The sequence below is a fragment of the Ziziphus jujuba genome, chromosome 1, assembly GCF_031755915.1.
Source record: "Ziziphus jujuba cultivar Dongzao chromosome 1, ASM3175591v1".
In the NCBI taxonomy this organism is placed as follows: Eukaryota; Viridiplantae; Streptophyta; class Magnoliopsida; order Rosales; family Rhamnaceae; genus Ziziphus; species Ziziphus jujuba.
This window is the reverse complement of record NC_083379.1, coordinates 5,620,345-5,638,739: the sequence shown is the minus strand read 5'-3', so window position 1 is coordinate 5,638,739 and position 18,395 is coordinate 5,620,345. Positions and strand designations below refer to the sequence as shown.

General features: G+C 39.9%; 1 pseudogene; it reads right to left on the bottom strand.

The window, feature by feature from the left end:
* Window positions 1-1,071: 1,071 nt before the first annotated feature.
* On the bottom strand, window positions 1,072-7,351 carry LOC125420641 (probable LRR receptor-like serine/threonine-protein kinase At1g07650; annotated as a pseudogene).
* Window positions 7,352-18,395: the final 11,044 nt, after the last annotated feature.

Genomic DNA, 18,395 nt, shown 5'->3' with positions numbered 1-18,395 from the left:
GTCATGCCCTTCTACTATTGCATAAGAAAAAAGAGTCCACAATCAATAATTATGTACATAGCGATGTTGTGGGCGAATGCAGATTAAGGTGTGTTGACTTAGACAAGAGGCAGGTCAGTACGGTGTTGGTGCATGACAATAAATTAAATTAATAGTACGACGAAATTAATTAAAGAAGTCAATTAGGTCAAGTAATTTTGTCTTGTAGGTCCTGACAAAGAAAAGCAAGTATTCATTCAAAATGTGAACACAAAAAGCACGGAAGGTGAGCTACATGGGGCCTCCGCGTCTTCTATAAGGACGCGGATCCTTGTCCCTCCCATAATTGAATCGTCATTACTTTGCTCGCGTCAACTGTTTACGAACAAAACTCATTTCGTCAAGTCTACCAAAAACAAAGAAAAAAACAATAATAATTACTAAAAGTAAAAAACAACCCATGCTATCCAATATTTGAGACTCAGAATTGTTATGCTAGTTTTATTTAGATTCTATTTAATGAGTGTGAAACGTCTCCACAAAGTCATATCTCTAGTGGAAATAGAAAAGGTAAAAAAATAAGTAGAACATTGAATCATGCACCAAAAAAAAAAAAAAAGAAAAAAAAAAAGAGAACTTATATACCTTAAGTATAGGCTCCGTAGCATCATTATATATTATAATATATATAGATCAACTCCAATGAAAATGAAGATATCTTAAAGATTCAAGCACATATTCATGTATTTTTAAAAAGATACACTTGAATCTCCATAATTTTTTTTAAATTAAGATTTCAAGGCGTTTATTATTGTGAATAATTTAGACTATTTTGATGGTGATCCTGGGGCGAGAGGTAGTAGAAGAGTCCACAAGTGTTGATGAAGCAATGAGGCTTTGAGACTCAGATGGGCAATGCTGTGTAATTTGCTGAAAATGCTCCTTTACGGCTTCTAACCTCGATGGATCACCATTATTAGGGGAGAGAGGTAGTAGAAGAGTGCATTAGTGCTAATGAAGCAATGAGGCTTTGAGACTCGGATGGGCAATGCTGTGTAATTTATTGAAGATGCTCCTTTATGGCTTTTAACCTTATGGATCACCATAATTATTGGGATCCATTATCAATTCTGGAACAACTGTGTGGCCTTCAAGCATGCTCAGTACTACCGACATTATAGGCCTAAGTGCTGGTGATGAGTTTGTACATAATAGTGCCACTATGATCACTCTAACTATCTCTTCCTTGTTGAAATCAGACTCCAATTTTGGATCCACAAACTCCATTAAATCTCCTTTTTGTTGTAGAACAAGGGCCTGATCAAACACCATTGCAACCATGAAGTTAATTGTCCAATTTATGCTTCTACTTATACATAAAAGAAAATGTACATATATATAAACATGTCCTTACCCAATCTACAAGGCCTACATTGTAACACCCCGTCCCGAACCATGTCGGAAATTTTTGCACGTTGACCGAGGTTGACCGTTGACCGTTGACCGAAGGGGTCAAAAGTTGACTTTTTGATCCGGTTGGAATTATAGGTTGACTGAGGTATCGTTACGAAGTACACGTTGGCACGAGTTCGTAGACTGGTAGCACGTTGAAAACGGAGCTACGGTTTGAAAGTTTTGAGCAAAACAAGTTGAGGTCCAAACTGTCCAAGGGGTGCCAGAGTTGACTTTTTATTCATGCAAGGTTGAGCTTTGACTCATGCATGGTTGTGAAGTGCTCGTCTATACGAGTCCGTAGACTAGCGGCACGTCCGATTTGTACATGTGGTTTGAAAGTTATGGACCTGTAGAGTTTTTCAAATACTGTATTATTTTAATATTATTTTTAAACGCATAACGAGGTGCCACGTGTGACTTACTGAAGGTGACCATGTGTCACAATGGTGAAATGCCACATGTCAACCATGTGTAAAAATCAAATTGTTTTATTATTATTTTAAATAATAATATTATTATTAATATTATTTAATCATTTTTATTTTATTTCTTTTTCTTTTTCTTTTTCTTTTCTTTTCTTTTCCCCACGTGGGAAAACACCATTTCTTTCTTTTTTCTTTTTCTTTTCTTTTTTCCTTTTTTCCTTCTTCTTCCCCGAGCTCAACCAAAAAACACACACAGCTTTTCTTCCTCCCCACCGACCGTCCCTCTCTCTCTCCCGTGTTTTTAAATTCCAGCCACCCATACAGTACACGCGCCGGCCAGTGACGTGCGGAAGGAGGAGGCGAGCTCGGCCGCCAATTTTCACGGTGACCGGCCGATCGGGCCGGAGAAGTCGCCGGCCGGCAAAATTTCTCTCTCCTCTTTTCTTGTGTTTTCCGGCCAGCCCAGTCCCAATTAAGCCTCCTCTCCCCCTATTTTGGGTTCCCCGAGTTCAAAAATGGCCTCCAATCTCAAAAATTCGAAGCGGTGTGCGAGATACGAGGGATTGAAAACCGGCCGAAACTTTCCGGCCAAATTCTGGCCACCTCCGGCGGAATTGAGGTCGATGGAGACCGGATTGGTGATCCTCGTCCCACGAGCTTCGATTCGGTATATCATTCGCCTATTTTGGATAACGTTTGTGTTTTGACCCCCCGGGTACTGGGTATTATTTAACCGATTAAAATATTAATTTATTTGACTGTATGTGAATTTTGTTCTAGGAGCATCGGTGAGTCGTGAAATTGATCCCGTAGTGGATCATGGGTTAATTGCGTGCTCCAGGTGAGTGACCCACCTTCAAATTTATTTTGGGGAATTTAATTGGTGAATATATTATGTGTGATTTAAATATTTGGAAATTAATTTCTATGTGCCAAATATTTATTGGATTTATTGTGGAATTATTTATGAATTTATTGGATTTAAGAAAATGTGCATTTTACAAATTTATGCCATGTGAAATTATTTTATGGTTTTGAGGATTTTGAAATTGGTGTGGTTTTAATGGTAAATTGGGCACGATTTGATTTTCAAATATTTCAAGGAAAATATTTGGTTATGTTGGTGATTTCAATTTTTATAAAATATGCCCATGGAATATTATGAGATTTGATTATGATATTTCGAGAAATTATTTATGCTTGGAAAAATGTGGATATTTGAATTGATGGATTGGGAGTTGGTGGATTTGAAAATCATGGAATTTATGGTATTGATTATAAAGAAATTACGGAGAATTTCCGGGTTCAAGCGGATGGACTATGCCCGCTATGTTTATGAAAAATGTGAAATTTGTTATATAATTTAAATATGTGGATTTTATGATTTTGGATGCACCGTGCACGTACTGGTGTTCTGTTTATATGTGATATGGTTAGTGTGCACACGGTTGTGATTAGCGCGCAGGTGATGTGATTAGCGCGCAGGTGGGTGTGAGTAGCGCGCGGTTGATATTATGAGGTTGTCCTGTGGTTGCCATCGGATGAGGGTAGGCCACCCCCCTTGGCCGGGACACCAGGTTAGCAGCGGCGTAGTGGGACGCCACGCAACCGTATGCCGGTTTCTTTCTATAACCTCCTGTCTAGCGGTACCTTGGGACGCTGGGTACTGTTGGCGCCACTGGTATATAGTGGGTGCATCAACTGATTTTCAGAACTGTGTTTTAAAAATAAAATGTTTTAAAGCTGTATTGGAATTAAAAATAATTATTACTGTTTCTGGTAATTAATTGATGTCTTGGTTTTTGGGGATAACGAACAAGGGTTTTGTGAAAAGGTTTTAAAAGGGGAACTTTTCCAACTGAGAGAATTGTAAGGGTTTTGAGAGAAATTATTATTTTCCAATTAATTATTATCTATCTACTGTATTACCGTGATATTATATTGTATAGTAGATAGGGTCACTCACTGAGATGATTAGCATCTCACACTCTTAAATTCCGTTCCCCTAGGTCCATGTTGGAGACGTTGATTGTCCGGGGCGAGCCCAACGTCTCAGTTCGTTGCCGAAGGTTCAAGAAGTTTTTCTTCCCTTTTTCCTCTCTATCTTGTATTGCTTCTTTATCTGTCATTTTATAAATTCCACATGTATTTGTATAATGCTCTGTATACTGTATTGGACGTGTAGTTGTTATTTATGCACTGGGTTTCTGCTGTTGTTTTATTTTTGAAGTGCTGCAATTTGTGGAACAATTTGTAGTATTGTGGGAGGAATAAGGGGATGTTTTTAGAAGTGTGTTTTCAGTGCAGGTAATTTGTGGTAAGTAAATCCCTTAGGGGAGGCTCTGTCGGATTTTCCGTTGGAGGGTCCGGTAGAGTTTCCTTGGGATCAGGGCTGTCTAGGGTTCCGGGGAAGGAATTCTGGACGGGTCCTGACAGTTGGTATCAGAGCTCTAGGTTCTAGTATTCGTAAGGGACTGTGCATTGTTGTGCATCCCATCCGTGTCTATTCTCTCGTGTTACCCGTCTTAAAGTGTTCTTTCCCTTTATCTCGAAGCGAATTTGTTGCCCGAGTTTGAATAACTCTAATCTTCGGGGGTGTCAAAATATTTTTTTTCCAATCGATTATCAAAATAAAATGCTTTTCAAAGTGGTATTTGAAATTAAAGGTGTTTTATTCAAGTATTTTTGGTTTGTGTTCGTACATGTATTTGTATGTATATTGTTTGATATTATACTGCACCATACGGAGGCGGCGAACCATTGTGGTCCATGTAGAGCTAGCCCCATGATCATGTTGCCTACAAGTCCAGGGAATCGGACGGCCAATATAGGCAACCACCCTGGTTTGTATTGGTAGCAGAGTGTCGGCGACAGTTGGAATCATGGATTACGTAGTATGTAGAAGGTGTCGTACGTACCTCCATTACAAGCGTGCATATTTGTTTTATGTTATGGTTTTTCCAAGACCGACTTCAATGACGTAAGAAATTTCGAGGACGAAATTTTTGTAAGGGGGGAAGGTTGTAACACCCCGTCCCGAACCATGTCGGAAATTTTTGCACGTTGACCGAGGTTGACCGTTGATGGTTGACCGAAGGGGTCAAAAGTTGACTTTTTGATCTGGTTGGAATTCTAGGTTGACTGAGGTACCGTTACGAAGTACACGTTGGCACGAGTTCGTAGACTGGTAGCACGTTGAAAACGGAGCTACGGTTTGAAAGTTTTGAGCAAAACAAGTTGAGGTCCAAATTGTCCAAGGGGTGCCGGAGTTGACTTTTTATTCATGCAAGGTTGAGCTTTGACTCATGCATGGTTGTGAAGTGCTCGTCGATACGAGTCCGTAGACTAGCGGCATGTCCGATTTGGACATGTGGTTTGAAAGTTATGGACCTGTAGAGTTTTTCAAATACTGTATTATTTTAATATTATTTTTAAACGCATAACGAGGTGCCACGTGTGACTTACTGAAGGTGACCATGTGTCACAATGGTGAAATGCCACATGTCAACCATGTGTAAAAATCAAATTGTTTTATTATTATTTTAAATAATAATATTATTGTTCTCAGTTGGTTGATATTTCATGTTGTACTTCCCAGCAACAATATCTAATGCAACAACACCAAAATTGTAGACGTCTGCTTTATAGGTTAAGTAACCTCATAGTGCATACTCTGGTGCCATATATCCTCTGCACGTTATATAGCATACTAGTTAATCCTTACTTTTCATAAAGCTATATATTAGCATTTATATGCTAAAGAACAAAATGTTAGAATAAGAAAATGAATCATATATAATTTCCAACAAAGTATAATATAACACTAACTATAAAAAAATTTATTAATGAGAAGAAAGAATGTAACAGCCCAGTCCACCCGCATGCGATATTGTCCGCTTTGGGCCCAGCCCATACGGTTTTGTCAAAACGCGTCGTAATGGTTAGGGGAAATCCTCTTACAACCCCTACCTACCAGTCCCATTGGCACGGACTTCTAGGCCCAATCATGATATTGTCCACTTTGGGCCCAGCCCATATGGTTTTACTTTCCCTCATGGGAACGCGTCGCAAGGGAAAGGTATCCACACTCTCTTTTAAGGCATACTTCGTTCCCCTTTTCAACCGATGTGGGATCTCATAATCCTCCCCCCTTGAGGCCTAGCGTCCTCACTAGCACACCAATCTGGGTACTGGCTTTGATACCATCTGTAACAGCCCAGTCCACCCGCATGCGATATTGTCCGCTTTGGACCCAGTCCGCACGGTTTTGTCAAAACGAGTCGCAATGGTTAGGGGGAATTCTCTTACAACCCCTACCTACCAGTCCCACTGGCACGGGCTTCCAAGCCCAATCACGATATTGTCCTCTTTGGGTCCAGCCCGCACGGTTTTATTTTCCCTCATGGGAATGCGTCGCAAGGGAAAGGTATCCACACACTCTTTTAAGGCATGCTTCGTTCCCCTTTCCAACCGATGTAGGATCTCACAATCCTCCCCCCTTGTATCACATGGTTCAAGCAATTCTGGTGCTAATGTGAGTTTTTTCCTCTTCGTCAAGTTTGGCCAAACCAAAATCAGATATCTTGGGATTAAGTTCCCCATCAAGTAGTACATTGGTTGTCTTGATGTCTTTATGAACAACTTTCAACGTTGATTCCTCATGTAAGAAAGTAAGACCCCTTGCTATACCAATACATATATTTCTCCTTGTAGGCCAGTCCATTTTCAACCCTCATTCTTCTGTACCTGCAATTAATATTCTTTATAGCTAATCGAACATTAATCAAAATGTATTAAATCCTAATATTCTAGTACTTTGAGGTACCTAATTCTATCAAATTAGAAATCAACAGCAAGTTATGGTAGGAAATCAAACTCACCAAACAGAGCTCTGGCAAGATTATTATTTTCCATGTATTCATACGCCAACAACAGTTGATTTCTTTCAATACAACATCCATATAATCTAACAAGATTTGGATGCTGTAGGCCATAAATCATCCTTATTTTATTCATAAATTCATGATTTCCTTGCTTTGACTTTGCAGAAAGTTGCTTAATTGCAATTATTGTGCCATCCGACAGTATACCCTGCATAAAAAATGTTCTATCAACATTTAACAACTATATTATTTATATATATATATATATATGTACGTGTGTATATAAATATAGAATGTCATAATAAAAATATAACTAAGCTATAATATGTAAAGGATGATAAACCATAATTTTTGGGTTGTACCTTGTAGATAGTTCCAAAACCACCTTCTCCAATTTTGTTTGTAAGGCCGAAGTTGTTTGTAGCAGTTTTAATTTGTCTAAAGCTAAAAAGAAACCAGTTTGAAGATCTAGACATCTTAACTCTATATAAAAATAATGAGGTTACGATATTGAGACAAATTTCATATCGATAAAACATCATTGATTGTAGCCATCGTAAAATAAAAGAGTTTGTATTTGATTACCATCACCTTTATCCCTTGATGCATTGAAATGGCATTTAAACCGGAGGATGCCTAATGTAACGCAAATGAGACATAACACACTAACGATAGCTGCAATCACTATTACACGCAAATTTTGAGACTCCTTAGAATGTACTGGTTCTACTGGAGGGTTGAACTCTGCACAGAAGAAGAATACTAGTCAAATTTAACATTTATTGTCTACTACTAAACCGAACACACACACAAAAAAGGGAATTCTCTAAATCACAATTGAGGTTACTAAACTTTTTTGAGTTTACACTAATATTTTTGAGCTTTTAAAATTTACCAGATACCACAGAGATAGCTGATATAAGAGGACCAAATGTTCCTTTTCTTGGTCCAGAAGTTGTTCCTTTACCATCCCAATAAAATCGAATATCTCTATACTTTTATCCTTCACCTCAATAGCTTTGAATTCTTTGACGAGTTCCTTTTCTTTTTTTTGTCAAGTCCCACGTCAGTTGGAAAGGGGAACGAAGCATGGCTTATAAGTGTGTGGATACCTTTCCCTTGAAGACACGTTCCTATGAGGGAAAGTAAAACCGTGAGGGGTATGATTGGGCACACCACCTAGCTTCCAAAGCGGATAATATCTCGGTTGGGCCTGGGAGGCCCGGGCCAGTGGGACTGGCAGGTAGGGGTTGGAAGAGGATTCCCCCTAACCATTGCGATGCGTTTTGACAAAACCGTGCGGGGCTGGGCCCAAAGCGGACAATATCGCATGCGGGTGGACTGGGCTGTTACAGATTGTATCAGAGCCAATACCAGGATCGGTATGCCAGCGAGGACGCTGGGCCTCAAGGGGGGAGCATTGTCAAGTTCCACATCGGTTGGAAAGGGGAACGAAACATGGCTTATAAGCATGTGGATACCTTTCCCTTGAATATGCGTTCCCATGAGGGGAAGTAAAACTGTGAGGGGTATGATTGGTGTCAGGGCTTGTCGTCCAGAATTCCTCCCCGGAACCCTAGACAAGCCCTGATCCCAGGTAAATACCACCGAACCTTCCAACGGAAAATCCGGCAGCACCTCCCCTAAGGGTAGGACTTACCAAAAATTTCCTGCACTGAAAACGCATTTCTATAATCTTCCCCTTATTCCTCCCACATTACTACAATTTATATCCACAAATTTACAGCACTTCAAATAATAACAGCAGCAACCCAATGCATAAATAATAACTACATGTCCAATACAGTATACAGAGCATTATACAACAAATGTGGAATTAATACCATGACAGATAAGAAGCAATACAAGATAGAGAGGAAAAAGGGAAGAAATACTTCTTGAACTTTCGGCAACGAACTGAGACGTTGGGCTTGCCCCGGACAATCAACGTGAGATGCTAATCATCTCAGTGAGTGACTCTAACTACTGAACACTTTTAATATTAATAATATAAAAATAAAGGAATTTAATTAATCAATACCGAACAATTACATAAATAAATAAATAATAATTATTTGAAGGTAATATTTTCTCTCAAAACCCTCACTAATCACTCCGTTGGAAATGTCCCCCTTTTAAAACATTTTTACAAAACCCGATTAATCGTACCTCTCGAAAATCAAGATAAACAACAAATAAATAAATACCCCAAATGTAATTAAAATGTGAATACATATAAGAAATAATTTTTGTACTTTTTGGGGTTTGAAATTTTATCTGAAAATTCACACTTGACGCATCACACCATATACCGGTGATGCTCTCCGATACCCAGCATCCCGAGCACCGACTGGCGGGGAGATTAAAGAGAGAAACTTGCATACGGCACTTTGGCGTCCCGACAGTACCGCTGCTGAAACCGTCATCCCGGCCAAGGAGGGGGGTGGCTGTGTGCACTATATAAGACTTGCCTGCCCTCGGTCCAATGGCAACTCACGGGAGACATAATACTTGCGCGCTAACCACATATATACCAGAACACCAATACTGTATGAGTGCGTCTAAAATAATTACTAAATTAATTATAACCGTACCGTTCTTTCCAAAATTACTGTGGGAAATATACCAATTTTCACATTTACCATCCTACATATTTCCATTTAACAAACCCGGTACGAAAACATCGATAACCAATAACCAATAAAAATAATTTTTCTCACAACACGCGGTTCAACAAATAATATACCACGGGCATAATTATGAAAATTAAACCACCAATTTAAACAAATAATTTTCTTAAAATATTCAAACCAATTATGCCAAAAAATAATATAAAATCCAGACACAATTAATTACTGAAAATACTTGCTCATGTGTAATAAATACCATTTAATCACAATAAAATAATAATCGGGAATTGCTTAATGACCCAAAATTCCGTTTAGCATCAATGGGTAAATATATATATAAAATAATATTTTTTTCCCGATTATATTTAAATTCCACCACATGAGCATAATTTCAGATACCAATTTAACAGCAATTAAATATAATTAATTACCCCAAAATATTTATTAAAGGTGGGTCACTCACCTAGAGCACGCAATTAAACCATGATCCACCATGGGATCAATTCCACGACTCACCGGTGCTCCTAGAACACAATTCACACGCAGTCAAATAAATTAATATTTTATTCGGATAAATAATACCCGGTACCCGGGGGGTTAAACACAAACATTATCCAAAATTGACAAATTATATGTCTATGGAAAGCTTGTGAGATGAGGATCACATTAGCGGTCTCCATCGACCCCAATTCCGCCGGAGGTGGCCGGAAAGCTTCGACCGAGATTCAATTCCTCGTATCTCGCAAACCGCTTCAAATTTTGGAGATTCGAGGCCATATTTGCACTCAGAAGATCCAAAATAGAGGGAGAGGGGTGGCAATTTGGACTGGGCTGGTCGGAATACACAAGAAAAGAGGAGAGAGAAATTTTTCCGGTCGGCAGCTTCTCCGGCCGATCGGGGTGCGTCCGGCGGCCGGTGACCGTGAAAATTTGCGGCCGAGCTCGCCTCCTCCCTCCGCTCATCACTGGCCGGCGCGTGTGGGCAATGGGTGGCCGAAATTAAAAATACGGTGAGGCCGAGAGGGAGAAAGGAAAGGAAAGGAGGAAGAAAAGAAGAAGAAGGAAGAAGAAGAAGAAGAACAGGAATGGCCCCGTGGCCTTTTTTCCCACGTGGGGAAAAGAAAAAAAAAGAAAAGAAAAGAAATAAAGGAAATAAAATAAAATAAAAATAATTAAATAATATTTAAAATAATATTATACATAAAATAACAATAAAATAATTTGGTATTAAACATGGTTGACATGTGGCATCTCAACATGGTGACACATGGCCACATTCATTAAGTCACACGTGGCACATCGTTACACGTTTAAAAATAATATTAAAATAATACAGTATTTGAAAAACTTTACAGGTCCATAACTTTCAAACCACATGTCCAAATCGGATGTGCCGCTAGTCTACGGACTCATATCGACGAGCACTTTACAACCATGCATGAGTCAAAGCTCAACTTTCCATGAATAAAAAGTCAACTCCGGCACTCTTGGACAGTTTGGACCTCAACTTGTTTTACTCATAACTTTCAAACCGTAGCACCGTTTTCAACGTGCTACTAGTTTACGAACTCGTGCCAACGTGTACTTCGTAATGGTACCTCAGTCAACCTAGAATTCCAATCGGAACAAAAAGTCAACTTTTGACCCATTTCGGTTAAAAACGGTCAAAGTTAAAGTCAACGGTCAACCTCCGTCAACGTGCAAAATTCCGACATGGTTCGGGACGGGGTGTTACAATTGGGCTCACCACCTAGCTTCCAAAGCAGACAATATCTTGGTTGGACCTTGGAGGCCCGAGCCGGTGGGACTGGTAGGTAGAGGTTGGAAGAGGATTCCCTCTAACCATTGAGACGCGTTTTAAACCCTTGAGGGCTGGGTTGAAAGAGGATTCCTGTAACACCCCGTCCCACAGTACAACGAAAATTTTCCAACTTTGACCGAGGTTGATCGTTGACTTTGACTTTGATCGTTGACCAAGGGGTCAAATGTTGACTTTTTGACTCGGATGGAATTCTAGGTTGATTGAGGTACCGTTATGAAGTAGACGTTGGCATGAGTTCGTAGACTAGTAGCACGTCGAAAACGGAGCTACGGTTTGAAAGTTATAGGCAAAACAAGTCGAGGTGCAAACTGTCCAAAAGATGCTGGGACTTGATTTTTTATAATTGTAGAATTTTGCCTTGACTTTTGTATGGCTGTAAAGTGCTTGTCGATACGAGTTCATAGACTAGTGGCACGCTTAAATTAGACATTTGGTTAAAAAGTTATGGACGTGTGAAGTTTTCCGAATACCGTAATATTTTATTATATCTGGCTTAAGTGTACAGTGACGCCACGTGTCGACGTCTGAGAGGTCCACGTGGGTGAACAGTGTCACTCACGGTGGCTTTTATTTTGGTAAAACGACAGGGGAGGAGAGAGAGGGGAGAGAGAGGGGAGAGAGAGGGAGAGAGAAAACCATCGGCCACCACCGGTTGGCCACCGTCCAGCCACCGGAGGGCCACACGTGCCACCCCATTGTTTCCGCCTCCTCAATTCCGATTGGCCACCCAAATCTCATGGCTAACCGGTCGGTAACGCACCGAGATCGGAGCGTTTTCCGGCGACGGCGATTTTTCCCCTCCACCACCAGCCATCGTCGTTTGACCCATTTTCGGCCATTTTCAGGCCACACGCGGCAGCCAACCCTTACCACCTCCTCATTTCCGGCCAGCCCACCAAATTTCACGGCCACCGGACCTCCGACGAGTCGGGATCGGAGTATTTTCTGGCGAAGGGCTGAAAATCTTCAAGCCCAGATCTCTTTGCCATCCGGCCTCCGTTTGCCTCACCGCCAATCCCATTGGAACCCTCTCCCTTCGATCTACAAAACCCCCAAAAATCTCAGCCATTGGCCACCGGATGCGCCGGCGGCGGCGACGGTTGCCGGTGACCGCTGCGGCTCGTCGGAAAATCCAGTTCCGGCGAGTACCCAGTTGCACCGCCGATCCCTCTCCACTAATTCCGACCCCCTAAATCCAAATCCAGTGCCCTTTTCCTCCAATTCGCGGCGATTTGAGAGAATCGAAGAGTTGAATCCCGAAAGCTTTCCGGCGAGATTCCGGCCACCTCAGGTCCTATCCCGGGAAGTAAGACCGGATTCGTAATCCTTATCACTCAAGCTTCGATTCGGAGCATGTGTGTGTCGTGGAATTGATCCAATGGAGTATCTTAGGTTAATTGCGTGTTCCAGGTGAGTGACCCACCTTTAAAATTATTTTGGGGTGATTAATTATATTTATGTGGTGTTAATTTGATATCTAGAATTATGCTCATGTGGTGGAATTTAAATATAATTGGAAAAAAAATATTATTTTATTTATTTATATATACCCATTGATGCTAAATGGAAATTTTGGGTTATTAAGAAATTCCCGATTATTATTTTATTAAGATTTAATCGTATTTATTACACATGAGCAGGGTATTTTCATTAATTAATTGTGTCTGGATTTTTATACTATTTTTTGGGCATAATTGGTTTAAATATTTTAAGGAAAATATTTGTTTAAATTTGTGGTTTCAAATTTTATAATTATGCCCGTGGAATATTATTTGATGGACTTTGTGCTACAAGAAAAATTATTGGTATATTGTTATCGATGGTTTGGTACCGGAAATGTTAAAGGAAAATGTGGGATGGTGAATTTGAAAACTTGTATAATTCCCGCGGTGATTTTTGGAAAATTGGTATGGTAATAAGAAATTTAATAATTGGTTTTAGACGCACTCATACAGTATTGGTGTTCTGGTTGTAGATGTGGATTAGCGCGCAAGTTATTATGTCTCCCGTGAGTTGCCATTGGACTGAGGGCAGGCAAGTCTTATATATTATGCATTAGCCGCCCCCCTCCGTGGCCGGGATGACGGTTTCAGCAGCGGCGCTGTCGGGACGCCGAAGCGCCGTATGCAAGTTTCTCTCTTTAACCTCCCCGCCAGTCAGTGCTCGGGACGCTGGGTATCGGAGGGCATCACTGGTATATGGTGTGGTGCGTCAATTATAAATTTTCAGATAGAAATTTCAAACCCTAAAGTATTCTAAAATTATTTATTGGGTTTTATTACATTTTATTTATATTGGGATTATTTAATTATTATTTATTAAATTATTTGATTCCTTGGTTTTCGGAAAATACGAACAGTCGAGTTTTGTGAAAATGTTTTAAAAGGGGAACATTTCCAACGGAGTGAATAGTGAGAATTTTGAGAGAAATTATTACCTTCAAATGTTTATTATTTATTTATTTATTTAACTGTTTGGTATTGACTAATTAAATCCCTTTATTTGTTATATTGTTAATATTAAAAATGTACATTAGATAGGGTCACTCACTGAGATGATTAGTATCTCATATTTTTAAATTCCGTTCCCCTAGGTCTAGGTTGGGAGACGTTGATCGCCCGGGGCGAGCCCGACATCTCAGATCATTGCCGAAAGTCCAAGAAACACTTCCTTCCTTTTTTCTCTCCATCTTGTATTGTTTCATCTGACATTGTATTAATTCCACATTTATTTGTATAATGCTCTGTATACTGTATTGGACGCATTTTATTAAATACTGCATTAATTCCCTGTTATTTATTTGGAGTGCTGAAAATTTGTGGAATTATATTGTAGTAATGTGGGAGGAATAAGGGGATGAATATAGAAGTGTGTTTTCAGTGCAGGAAAATTGTGGTAAGTCCAACCCTTAGGGGAGGTTCTGCCGGATTTTCCATTGGAGGGTCCGGTAGGGTTTCCCTGGGATCAGGGCTTGTCTAGGGTTCCGGTGAGGAATTTTGGACGGGTTCTGACAGTTGGTATCAGAGCTCTAGGTTCTAGTATTCCTAAGGGACTGTGCATTGTTGTGCATCCCATCCACGTCTACTGTCTCGTTTTACCCGTCTTAAGTGTTCTTTCCTTTTGTTTCGAAGCAAATTCATTGCCCGAGTTTGAATAACTCTAATCCTCGAGGGTGTCAATTAGAATCATCTATCCTAACGGGGAATTCCTATGGCCTAGTCGATGGTCGAGGATTGCCTTTTCTTTTTGAAGGTCAAGTAATGGGGGAAAATCCATTATTTGAATCTTTTTGGGGATCTGAAGCGATCCTAGATATGGATCGAGTAGTTATACATCTTATGTTTATGGACCGCTAGCATAAAGGAGTAAAGTTAAGGTGATTCAACTTACCTGAAGTGGTGCTTCGTGGAGGAGTTAGGAGGCCTTTGCTGTGGTTAATTTCTGTCCTCATCTCCAAGGAGCTATCAGAAAATGGTTGTCAAGGGTATTTAGCCCAGGTGGTTGATGCCAAAGAAGATGGTGAGCGTTGGAACCGCTAATAGTGGGAAGCAATTTGAAAGCATTTTCCCAGCAAGTCATCTGGATTACGACCGTAAAAAGGATATCGAATCATTATTGATTTGGCTTTGGACATCGATCTATTTCAGTACCGCCATGCCGTGCGACTCCATTAAAGTTAAAGAACTTAAAGGCTTAGCTGCAAGATTTGGTGAATAAAGGTTTCACTAGATCAAGCTTATCATCGTGAATGACATCCGTTTCGTTCATGGAGAAGAAGGATGATTACTTAAGGGTGTGTATCGGCTATCAGCAATTTCGTCGATACTTGTTGTCGAGTATGGATGTGTGTCGATCAATCTCAAGGTGTCAAGATATATTTTTTTCCGATCGATTATTAAAAATTAAATACTTTTCAAGGTGATATTTTGTCAGGACCCGTCCAGAATTCCTTCCCCGGAACCCTAGACAGCCCTGATCCCAGGGAAACCCTACCGGACCCTCCAATGGAAAATCCGACAGAGCCTCCCCTAAGGGATTTACTTACCACAAACTACCTGCACTGAAAACACACTTCTATACTCATCCCCTTATTCCTCCCGCAAACTACAAATTGTTCCACAAGTTTCAGCACTTCTCAAAAACAACAACAGTCCAGTGCATAAAGAACAACTACACGTCCAATACAGTATACAGAGCATTATACAGATAAATGTGGAATTTATAAAATGACAGATAAGAAGTAATACAAGATAGAGAGGAAAAAGGGAAGAAAAACTTCTTGAACCTTCGGCAACGAACTGAGACGTTGGGCTCGCCCCGGACAATCAACGTCTCCAACCTGGACCTAGGGGAACGGAATTTAAGAGTGTAAGATGCTAATCATCTCAGTGAGTGACCCTATCTACTACACAATATAATACCACGGTAACAAGGTAGATAAATAATAATTATTTGGAAATAATAATTTCTCTCAAAACCCTTACAATTCTCTTAGTTGGAAAAGTTCCCCTTTTAAAACATTTTCACAAAACCCTTGTACGTACTTCCCAAAACCAAGGAACCAAACAAATTAATAAACAACAAATAAACAAATAAATACCCCAAATATAAATAAACTGCAATAAATTATAATAAATAATTTCAGAACACCTTTGGGGTTTAAAACATTATTTGCAATTTACACCGATGCACCACACCATATACCGGTGATGCCCTCCGATACCCAGCGTCCTGAGCACCGACTGGCTGGGGGTTAAAGAGAGAAACCTGCAACGGTCACTTCGGCGTCCCAACAGTACCGACTGCTAAAAACCATCACCCGGCCAAGGAGGGGGGCGGCTGTGCGCAACAATAACCTTGCCTGCCCACGGTCCAATGGCAAGTCACGGGTGAAGTAATAACCGCACGCTAAACCACATAATAACCGCGTGCTACCACGTGTCCATATACCATACACCAGAACACCAATACTGTATGAGTGCGTCTAAAAATAAACATTAATAACCAACCGTACCGTTTTTCCAAAAACCACCGTGGGAAGTATACCAAATTTTCACAAAACACCATCCCACATATTTTTATTCAACAACCCGGTACGAAACAGCGATAACAACAAACCACAACTTTCTCGAAGTACGAGATGCAACCATAAAAGTACCGCGGGCATAATTTATAAAATTCAACCAAATATTTTCGTAAAATATTTAATCCAATTATGCCCGGAAAAATCAATTTTAAAAACCACGTACAAATACCACCAAAAATACACCTTGCTCATGCATAATAAATAAATTAAACCACAATAAAACCATAATTAAATCACACCACATGAGCATAATTTAAATACCAAATTAAATACCAATTAAATATAATTAATTGTCCAAAATAATTTTTGAAGGTGGGTCACTCACCTGGAGCACGCAATTAACCTACGATCCACCACGGGATCAATTTCACGACTCACCGGTGCTCCTAGAACAAAATTCACAGACAGTCAAATAAATTAATATTTTAATCGGGTAAATAATACCCGGTACCCGGGGGGTCAAACACAAACGTTAACCAAAATAGGCGAATAATATACCGAATCGAAGCTCGTGGGACGAGAATCACAAATCCGGTCTCCATCGACCCCAATTCCGCCGCAGGTGGCCGGAATTTGGTCGGGAAGCTTCGGCCGGTTTTGATCTTGAGGGATCTTTCAAACGGTGGGGATTTTGGGCAAACTAACCCCGGAAATGGACTCAGAGGGGTCGAAAATAGTGGGATAGGGGTATGGGTCGGGCTGGTTTGGTGGCTAAGCTCGCGAGGTGGTGGGCTTGGACGGTGGCCGGCGCGTGTACAGTATGGGTGGCCGGAAAAAGTGCAGCAAGGAGAGAGAGAGGGACGGCCGGAGGGAGAAAAAAAAAAAAAACAACTGTGCGTGTGTGTGTGTTTTGGTGCTCGGGGAAGAAGAAGGAAAAAAAAGAAAAAAAAGAAAAGAAATGGTGTTTTCCCACGTGGGGAAAAGAAAAAGAAAAAGAAAAAGAAAAAGAAAAGGAAAAGGGAAAATAAAACAAATAAATTCAATTTAATTAAATAAAAATATTATTATTTAAAATAATAATAAAAATAATTTGATTTTAAACATGGCTGACATGTGGCATTTCACCATGGTGACACATGGTCACCTTCAGTAAGTCACACGTGGCACATCGTTATGCGTTCAAAAATAATAATAAAATAATACAGTATTTGAAAAACTTTATAGGTCCATAACTTTCAAACCACATGTCCAAATAGGACGTGCCGCTAGTCTACGGACTTGTATCGACGAGCACTTCACAACCATGCATGAGTCAAAGCTCAACCTTGCATGAATAAAAAAGTCAACTCCGGCACCCCTTGGACAGTTTGGACCTCAACTTGTTTTGCTCAAAACTTTCAAACCGTAGCTCCGTTTTCAACGTGCTACCAGTCTATGAACTCGTGCCAACGTGTACTTCGTAACGGTACCTCAGTCAACCTAGAATTCCAATCGGATCAAAAAGTCAACTTTTGACCCATTCGGTCAACGATCAACAGTCAACCTCGGTCAACGTGCGAAAATTCCGACATGGTTCGGGACGGGGTGTTACATATTTGAAATTAAAGGTATTTTATTCAAGTATTTTTTGTTTATGTTCGTACATGTATTTGTATGTTATATTGGTTAATGATATACTGCATATACTGCACCATATGGAGGCGGCGAACCAATGTGGTCCATGTAGAGCTAGCCCCATAATCATGTTGCCTACGAGTCCAGGGGATCGAACGGCCAATATAGGCAACCATCCTGATTTGTATTGGTAGTAGAGTGCCGGCGACAGCTGGAATCATGGATCACGTAGCATGTTAGAAGGTATCGTACGTACCTTCATTACGAGCGTGCATATTTCATTTTATGCTATGGATTTTAAGATATGATTTTATGCATTTATTCATGTTTTTATTATTGTTCCAATGTGGAGTTTTAACAATTGCCTATGCAAGTTAAGGTATTTTAAACTAATTAAAATAATTTTTGTATTATTATTATTTCATTGATTTAATTAGTAAATTTCATAAATTATATTTTGATTTTTGAAGAAGTTTGGAAATTTAATTTGGGTTGATAAATTGTGTATATTTTATGTTGGTGCTATATTTGAAAAATATATTTTATTATTTGTTTTATGTT